Raw genomic sequence first — 10,651 nt, 5'->3', positions numbered from 1 at the left:
TTTTTACTCAAAAATTCATAAATAATGCATAAGGGGTTCAATCCATCTAAGATTTTTACACACACCGAGTAAAAATACATGTGACTACATATAATGTTTTCATGACCAGATTTTAAATTTAACTCATATTAACCTAATAAACCCTTTAAATTCAATTTAAGCTTATAAAATCCATATTTCATGCAAAATAACTTAGTTATTCACGAGATTTAACATACCATCAGTAGATAATATATGTGAAAAAATATCCAAAAACCACTGAAAAATTCGATGTTTAGCTATTTTTCGTCCAAAATGACATTTTTCTCATAAAAATCACATTTTAATGCCAATAATATATAAAATGAACAATAAAAATCCATAAATTGTCCCATATGACATAAAATCTATTTATGACAGGAAACTTTTAACATGCAAAATTGTTTCATGATTTATCTTCATAAATCCTAAATAACAAGTTTTATTTGTTAACAAATTAACTCGGAAAAACTAACCCGATTTTGCATGCAACAACCCTGTTGCTCTTATACCACTTATTGGGATTCAATAAACTCATTAGTTTACATATTGAATATGTGATAAATTAATTTAGTTATAAAATTAATTCTAGATCTTATGCATGCAAAACAAAATACAAGAATGAAGAAAAATCGGTTCCTTACATATGTATTTTCGACTATTAGGGCACTAGTAAGGTCTCCTACCTTACTTAGTTCTTGAGCTTTCCTAATGGATGAACAATATTCAATAGTAGAATCTCTCCTCAAGGATTGTACCAAGGAAATCCTTCTTAATACTTTTACTAATTTGTTACTAGAAATTAGTAGAAGTACCCTAAAATTAACAACTAATATTATTGTATATTACTACTAGTAATGGGAATAATATTAGAGATATGTGAGTTATTCTTTCATATTAGTTCTTCACAAGATCTAGAGAGAATGTAGAGAAAAATTATCAATATAATTATTTTGTAAGAATGAATAATGAACTACACTCCTTGAGTGTGTTATGGAGGCCACCCGTTTTGGCCTCATAGGGGAGAGGATTTTATCTTCTCAAAATCCCTTTTACTCTTATCCAAGTATGGGGTAGGGTGTTTTCTTGTTTTATGCAAAAGGCACATCATTATGTCCTTAAGCATGCTTATTAAAATAATTGATAAAACAACACCCACTATCACCTCCTTTATTTCGGATTTACCTCATAATAGGTGACCTCCATTTTAACTTTGTCAATTGTCAATTTGTGTAGTGTGACATATTGGGCATGTTACTTGACATGTTGTTTAGTAATGCATTTTTAACACATTAAAAAATATTATAACAATAAAATAAATCACATACAAAAATTAACTAGTAATTCACCATTACTATTTAAAATGGATATATAATTATAAATCACAACTACTTGTATTTATAATAAACAATTCATTCTTATTTCAATTGTTTCATAAACAATAAATAAACCTTAAGTAATAAAACAATTTAATTACTTAGAACGAATCTTATTTAATCGAATTACAATAAGATACGTATTATTACTCACAAATTCTTTTGTTCAATTTTAAGAAATTAATTAACTTGTATCCTCATACAATTAATTAATTAATCAATTAAGAATGTTTCCCTAGAGGTATGACCTTAAGGGATCACCACCGTCACACGACAGTAATGTCAAACTCTAGTCAGCCAATCATTACCGATTAATGTGGATCAGTTGACAATAAAATATTACTATCTCTTGTGTATTCCTAATGTGAGATTTAAACATGTGATCGCATTATTGTCGAGGACACATACTCCACCAAACCGGAGACCGGTTTTCAAATCGGTAACCTAATTTTTCTATGTGTTTCTATGCATTTGATTATGGATCTTTCTTGAAACCGGTTATAAAAACCGGAGCGGGTAAACCGGTTTACAGATCCGGTTTTTAAATTCCGAAAAAACCGGTTAACCGGATTAATCCGAAGTGGATTTGGTTTAGAAAAAAAAACCATTTTTTAAAACCGGTTACCGAACCGGTTTGCAAAACCGGAGCGGATAACCGATTTTTCTCAGCCCTAATAATAGTAGTATAACCTTGTATATTATGTAATATTATTACTCTAATAATATTAGTTCATGTGTATTATTATGGTGTGAATAATTTGATAATTTGTGATCAACTTTTGATCAAAGATGGTGAAGAAAAGATGATGAAAATTGAACAATAATTGTTCAATTTCCATGTAAAGAACACGGCCAAGGAGGCCTTAGTTTTGAGGATTTTTCCCTTAAAAATTCAGCATCTCATATGTGTGTATGAGTGGGTATATATATAGCATATTAAGGGGACAAACATGAGTTGGAAATTCTAACTCTATGGACACTTGTTGTGTCTCCTAAAAACCGGTGTATGTGGCCATAATATGGTCTATTTTGGTTTTCGACATTTGCCCCACAAATGCTTATAAGCCTTATATTTAATTATCTTATATAATTAAATATTAATTTGATTATTTAACACTTAAATAACACAAGTTAACCACTAATGACCACTTAACTATTAAGTAATCATTAGACCATTTTATCAATATAAAATGTATCAATGTACTCCTTATTAGCCAATTTTACAACCTCTTGTAAATTTAGATAGCTAATTACCTCTGCCTCAAAAGACACACACAACGTATATAATTAATTAATTAACTATTAATTAATAAATCCTAATCAATATTTATTAATTAATTATCGTATAATTAAATAATAAATCCCCTTGGCCCGAGTTCGTAACTCGTCATCAAATAATATATTCACACGACTTATAAAAAGTCTATATATACAAGATACTAATTATACTCTATCTCATATAAAAAATTAATTTATCCATTTGGGCATCATCCTATAGGTGTGACCTAAAGGGATCAGCTGATCACCGCCGTCACACGACAGTAATGTCAAACTCTAGTCAGCCAAATATTACCGATTAACGTTGACCTGCTGACAATCATATAATATTATTTCCTTGATATTCCTTTTACGAGATTTATTATGTAGAAGCACTATTGAGGAGGACACTACTCCAACAATCTCCCACTTGTTCGACACAAGTGTGATCTACCTATTCTCTTGTTCGTTAAATCTCCCACTCAATGCAAGATGTCTTTCAGGTCGTTCTTGCATGTGATCATATCATATAGTGGTTTCCTCGATCAGGAGAATGACTCTCTGACCGATTAATCTACAATAGATCTCATCCGAGCGTGGCCACACATTTCCAGTCACCTCTCCTTGAGTGGCCTTGAGATAATAAACCCTGACGAGGATGGACAATCATGTTGACCTATTTTCTTCGTTCGATACAGATCACAATGGTCTAGTAAATGTCCTTCAGCCTCCTTTTACGGGGTGACCTAGGACAAAGACCAAAGCCACCGGAAAACTGCACCTACTCAAACAAATAGTCGCATGTCTAAAGAATTGACTCAAAGGAATAAATAGAAATCCTTGCCACGACCAGGCAACATTAAGGACTCTATAAATGGTCACTGTCCGACAAAATGTCTCTACATTGTGCCTATGTAATCGACCAGTCATCTCTATGACTCTATGGTGGTGGAACTCACCATCAATCGACTTACAATCTAGTCACTCCGAAACGTCACCTCATTAAGCAACTAACGACAAAATACAATGTTAATCCAGTTCACATGAAAGGTTCAACATTGTCTCACAACCTTTTCAGATTTAACAAAGTATAAAATAATATCCAGTAAGTACTGAATATATATAAAAGTTTCAAAAAACTCAAACAATAAATGTGATTATCATATATGTAAAATTGATACACTATCAGATTATTACACATCATAAAATCTACAGCAATTCAATTACCATATTTCAACAACATTGAAACGACATAACTATCATGTTTAGCCTTCATCAAGGCCTGTTTAAAATCAATGACACCTCGTCTCATCAAACTAACAAATTGTTATTTCCCTTTGTTCCACATGACTTATATTACATGTAACACAGTTAAGTACATATTTAGACTTAACTCTAGACTAGGGCACCTAAGCCTCAAAATAGCTCCCACTGTCATCACAGTATATTAGGATCGGATATGCGGTTGCATGAACTACTTCTAGTCCCTGCATTACTGCTAAATCCAAACTACTTCCTTTTGCAACATTAAATGTTATAATGTACTCAATTTCCGTTGTAAAATCGCAATGTATAACTGCCTGAAACTCTTCCAGCAGATCAACTCCTCATAGCCAGTACGAGATTCCGTACAATCCCTATGTGTTTTTTTTTTATGAATGGTATATGTGTAACTGTTTACAGAAGATTCAACCAGCATTCGTGTAACTCCTTACACAAAATCAAATAAATTATATTAAAATACTTGATTTTACATCCTTAGTTCTTCTCACTGATGTGACCATAATTAGCGCATATTTAGCCCCCGAATTAGCCTTGTTCCCATGATTTTTAGTGCATATTTGGGTCATTTATTGTCTTTAGTTCTTTGTTTTGCATATTCTTTGAGATTTTGATCCCTTGGTAGGAAAGGAGTGCAAATCTAGCATTTTCATGGCAAAACGAGACTAAATTGATTGAATTCAATGACCAAGCATCTAGGAGAGACAAGATTAGAAGGCATTTGTACATATTATAGTAGATGAGCAATGTTGAGGAAGGATCCTTGCATCCCCAAGGATTTTATGAAGGAAAGGAAGAAAAGAAGAAAGAAATGAAGCTGTCCAGCAACCCGTGCGGATTGGCTGGAAGACGCCCGTCCTCCACAGCACAATCCGTGCGTCTTCCTTCAAAGACGCCCGGGCAGCAAGCCCAGAAGACGCTCGGATTCCCTTGAAGAAGCCCGGGCAGAGGCTCCTGAATCCGCCCGTCCCGTGCCTAAGACGCACGGATTCCAGCCCAGCACAAATCCGTTTCTTCAAACTTCAAAGAAAGAAGCCCTTCCTTTGAAAAATACCGGCGTCTCCCTGCTCAATCTAAAAAGTGTAATTACTAGTTTAGCCCTTAGTTAACCCTAATGCATCCACCTAATTTCCACTATAAATACCCCATTAGTCTAATTAGAAGAGCATGTTCTTCTTATCAATTATTAGAGTAGTTAATATCAATCAAATCTCTCTTTAGAATTGTAATCAACTATTAATCAAGTTTTAATACAAGTTTTATTTCCTTAATCTCTCTTTTGTTCATCCTTTATTTTCGGTAATTGAAGATTATTTGGGTTATTATTGGGAGATTGACAACCTCTCAATCAAGCATCAAGTACTTCTTTTATTCTTTGCTTTATTATTGGAATCATTAGTAGGTATAATTCTCTTAAATCCCTTTTTAATTATTGTTAACTACTTTCATTTGTTCATCATGTTTCATTTTGTTGGTATGATTGACAACCTTGCTAGCATGATCATCATGATAATGAGTGAGTAGTGACCTAGCTAGGGTTAATGGGTAATTAGGGGAAACCAACATGGGGAATGATTCATGCTTAAATTAATATGCTTTCATGGTTTATTTGCTTGCTTGTTTTGATCTAAACTCATGCACATGTTATGTTTGATGAAATGTGAGCCTATGAATCCTTGCATTTTTTACCCATCACCTATCTTTTCAATGAGACTTGTAAGTCATAAACCAACTCGAGTCTCATTAGACCATGCATGTTGTTGAGTAGGGAAGATTAAGTCGACTTGTAGGTGTTGTACAATCTAATCGATTCGGGTCCGGGACCCAAACTTTCCTAGGATTGTAAGATATAACCCAACTCAATCCATCACAACAATAATTGCTTGCTTATAATTTGAGAACATGTTTGTATGATCAGTTCCCATGATTCCCCTATGACCCCATGATACCCTAGTGCTTTTTATCAATTGTTTACAACCCTTTCATTTCATCTTGATTATTTACTTTCAATGCTATTTAGTTAAGTGACCTTCTACATCAACCCAAATTGTGACACCCCTAAGACACCACTAGTTTCAATAGAAATCTCATCTCAATTCCCGTCCCTTGGGATCCGACCTTTACTTGCCTCTTTACTAATTGCAGAGTTGTTTGTGAAGTTATAAATTGTGTTTGATTGGATGTGTGACGACCAACTCTTGTCCTATCAAAATGGCGCCGTTGCCGGGGACGGTGTTAACTTGATTTAGATTTTCTTATATTGTTATTAGTTGTGTCTTTCTTTGCCTTGGGGAAGTAAAACTCCTCAAGGTTTTTTCTAATTGTTTTCGAGTTGTTTGATATTTTTCATGTCTAGAAGGTCACAAGGTGATTTGTTACCTTTTGATCGTGAAATTGAAAGAACTTTGACAAACAATAGAAGATTTGCTAGGAGGAATTTGAGAGGTATTAGTGAGGTTGTGGATATTCAACCAACTATTGAGTTCATCAACCCTTTTGCAAGAGAAGGTGAGGAGAACCCAACACAAAATACCACACAAAATCAACCCACAATGCCTAAGTTTTCATCACATTCCGTACCCACCGAGGAGAACCTACCCAATGGTACTCCCACACCACAACATTTGACCGGAAATTTTATTGCCAAATCCGCCTTTATCCAATTAGTCGAAAGGAGACAATTTGGGGGGATGCCTAGTGAAGACCCTCATTCTCATATGGAAACCTTTTGTGACTATTGTGATGCGATTTATCAAACCGGTGTAACTCAATACCAAATTCGATGGGTCTTATTTCCTTTTTCTCTAATTGGCACCGCGAAACAATGGTTGAAGGGCCTTGATAAGGCCACTCTCGGAATTGATTCTTGGAAGAAGTTGGCTCTAGCTTTCTACAAAAAATTCTACCCACCGGAAAAGATTAACATGCTAAGAGCTCAAATTACGGGTTTTAAGCAAAGGGATGAATAATCTTTGTATGAAGCTTGGGAGCGGTTCAAGGGAATTTGTCGCTCATGTCCTCACCATGGACTTAGCGAGTGGTTCTTGGTACAACAATTTTGGAACGGTCTATATGAAGATTCAAGGAACATTCTCCACATGGGATCAAAGGGAATGTTCACCGAAGTTGATGACAATTAAACATGGAACATGATTGAGGAAATGGCGGTCCATAACTCACAATATAGTAGACCTCGCAAGGCTACTAGAGGAGGAAGGCATGGAGTGGACTCCATTACTCAATTGGGTGCTCAACTTAGTGCTCACATTGACACAATCAATTTGAAGTTTGAAAAAGCTATGGCTAGACTTGAAGAAGCCTCAAAATCACCAAAGCATCATGTTAATGCCATGACGGCATCCTCATAAATCCCAAGTGGGATATGTGAAAATTGTGGAACTTTGGGACATGACCAAAGTGAATGTAGGGGAACAAATGAACAAGTGAATGCTTTCCAAGCATACAAGAGTGGTACCCCTTATTCCAACTATTACAATGAAAACACCAAATTCCATCCAAATCTCTCATACAAAAGCCAAAATGTTCAAAACCCTCAAACAACATACACCCCACCTCCCATGAGAAACCAAAATCAAAGACCCTTTTACAACCAAAACCAAGGTTACCAAAATCAAAATCCATACAATCGCCAAAATGACCAAGGTTTTGATGTTCAAAAAGCGGTCCTCCAAATGCAAAAGAATCAACAAGAGTTTTTCACTCAAATGCAAAAAGATAGTCAAGCAAAGGAAACCACCATCAACAACATTCTAGCTCACACCAAAATGTTGGAAACCCAATTGACTCAACTAGCATCTTCAATCTCACAAAGACAAAAGGGGCAATTACCACCTCAAAGTAATCCCCCAAGACATGAAACGGTTAGTGCCATTCACTTGAGAAGTGGTACAAGGTATGAACCACCGAAGAAGCAAGTTGAGGATGAAGTTCTGGAAGCTAGTGATAAGGAAGAAATTGTGCAAAACTCCAAAGATGGAGAATCATCAAAAGAAGAAATTTCACAGAAAAATGAAGACAAGGCCAAGGAGAAGGAGCCCATTATGATTAGACTTCCTTTTCCAAGTCGTCAAGCCAAGCCCAAATTTGATGACCAACTTGGAAAGTTTATGGAAATTGTGAAGAATTTGGAAGTCTCAATTCCTTTCACGGAATTAATCAATCACGTACCGGCCTATGCGAAATACATGAAAGACATCCTCACAAAGAAGAAGTCGATCCGGAAGCTTGAGACTATCGCCTTCACTAAGGTGAGTAGTGCAATACTTCAAGGGAGTTCACCTCCAAAACTAAAGGATCCGGGAAGCTTCTCAATACCGTGTACCATTGGCGACAACACAATCAACAAAGCCTTATGTGATCTAGGGGCTAGTGTGAGTGTTATGCCGTACTCGGTGAGTAAAAGGTTGGGGATGGGAGAGCTTAAATGCACCAATATCACACTCCAAATGGCCGATAGATCGACGAAGACACCATAAGGGATATGGGAAGATGTCCTCGTACGAATTGGGAAGTTTTTCATCCCGGTGGACTTTGTCATTGTTGATATGGAGGAAGATTCCAACATTCCAATCATTCTAGGAAGACCCTTCTTACACACCGCGGGTGCGGTGATTGATGTGAAACATGGAGAGCTCACTCTAGAAGTGAGAGATGAGAGTATAACTTTTAATCTTGACAAGACTATGAGAGCTCCCCGTTTATATGAACCGTGTTTTATGATCGATCATTATAGTCGGAAGGATGAAAGGAAGAAGTCGGAACTCCAATGGAAGAAGAAAATTGAGGATGCTCCATTCAAAGAGCAAGTGAATTGTGACAAAGAGAGCTTGCAAAGCTCACCAAAGTCAAGCAATGAAGAAGATGGCCTTATTGGCCAAGAAAAGGAAATGGAAAAGTTGTCTCCATCAAATCAAGAGATTTTCAATGATCAACTTAATGAAGTATGTGGTCTTTGGGATGACGAATTTGAAGAGATTTTTAATCCCTACATTGGTAATGCCATCGACCAAGACCGACAACAAGGGCCAAAGTCTATTGAAGACCTCTATCATGATAATGAACAAGCGTTTGATTACTTTTTCAAGGTGTTGAGCAACATCAACAACACCTTGAACATGCCCCCTTGACATCTCATCAAGAATGAGAGTTTGGTGGAGTCCTCCCTAAACCACCATTTGTAAATATTTCTAACTCACTAACTTGCATTTCAATTCTTATATTGCATTTTTTGTCATTCTTGGATTTTTATACTTTGATCAAGATAATTATCATGTTTGAGAGAAGTGAGGGAGGGACTAATAATTTCAATTAATGTGTAGTGCTTTAGCTTAGTGTGGGGATAGAAATTGCCTAGGCTAACAATGCCTTAGTAGTGCCCCCGCAATGAAGAACACGAGATATGAAGAAGAATGGAAAAATGACAAGGGATTGGCAAAGTACAAGGATGGAACTGAATCCGGGTACAAAGGGGTCGAATCCGAGCGGATTCAGGAGAATCCGCCCGTCTTCAGGAAATCCGGGCATATTGCGTAGAAGACGCCGGTCCAACATGAGCTGAATATTTGAAATTTCTGACTGTCAACGAATCCGGGCGTCCTGCATTCAAATCCGCCCGTCTTTAAAAATCCGCCCGTCCTGAAAGGAAGACGCCCGTCTTCTTGGCTGAGGAAAACAAGAAAAATCCCTGTAAAGGAATCCGCCCGTCTTCTGTAGAAGACGCCCGTCCTGTGTTTGCAAATCCTAGCTTCTTCACTGAAAGACGCCCGTCTTTAGGCGAGTTTTTCCCAACCCAGAAAAGGCCAAATCCGGGCGTCCCGAGCATAAACCGCCCGTCTTGCCCCTGCATTTCAAATTTTTTGGGTTTTATAAACCCCCTCCCACATTCATTTCTTCATTCCTTCATTCATAACACTACTCATAACTCCAAAACCCTCATCCTCTCCATCACAAAAACAAGATTCCTCAACAACATTCACCAAAATCAAATCAAAACATCCTTTTAACAACAAATCAATCACTCCTCTTACAACAAAAATCAAAACCAAGCACAAAATCTTCAACCTTTGAGTCGATTTTTGAATTCATGAAGGCAAAGCCTTTCATCTTTAAATCAATTTGGGTGCACTAGAAATTGAAGATTTTTCACTCATTACTTGGTTTATTCATCAATGGCAAGGACTAAGGGAGCAACAAAAGCAACAAAGGCGAAGGCACCAAAGGCAAAGGCACTCTCATCAAGACAAAAGAGTCTTCAAGCAAAGAAAGCATTGGCTATGGTGGTAGCTAGCCCAAACTTGGAAATGCAACAACAACAACCTCCCATGGAAGCAACAACATCTTCTACTCCGGAAATTGCTCAACTTTCGAACTATCCGGAGGTAATTTTCATTTCCAAATCCCATAGGGACACTTTTGCCAAGTTTGCTAGGAAATCATTTCTATCCACCAAGTTTATTTGTGAAGATACCCTAGATAAGTTGGGTGTCCTTGAGCAAACTAGAGCCTTCTTCAAAGCCATGGGGTTGGAGAAATTGTTTGAATCAAAATAATTGACATACCCCTCCCTTACCTTAGAATTTTTGAGTTCTTTGAAAGTTAACAAGGTTGAGACCATGAAGACCATCGAGTTTCGTCTAGCTAATGTTAGTAGGCGCATCTCCTTTTAGGAAATGGGTAAAGCTTTGGGTCTTAGTGATTCA

General features: G+C 36.6%; 1 non-coding gene across 1 annotated transcript; it reads right to left on the bottom strand.

The window, feature by feature from the left end:
- Positions 1-6,856: 6,856 nt before the first annotated feature.
- On the bottom strand, positions 6,857-6,963 carry LOC141634779 (small nucleolar RNA R71). Its single transcript, XR_012539501.1, has one exon. It is a non-coding gene; the product is annotated as a small nucleolar RNA R71 (small nucleolar RNA).
- Positions 6,964-10,651: the final 3,688 nt, after the last annotated feature.

This window comes from Silene latifolia, chromosome Y (genome assembly GCF_048544455.1).
Source record: "Silene latifolia isolate original U9 population chromosome Y, ASM4854445v1, whole genome shotgun sequence".
NCBI lineage: Eukaryota > Viridiplantae > Streptophyta > Magnoliopsida > Caryophyllales > Caryophyllaceae > Silene > Silene latifolia.
This window is presented reverse-complemented; position numbering and strand designations above follow the sequence as displayed.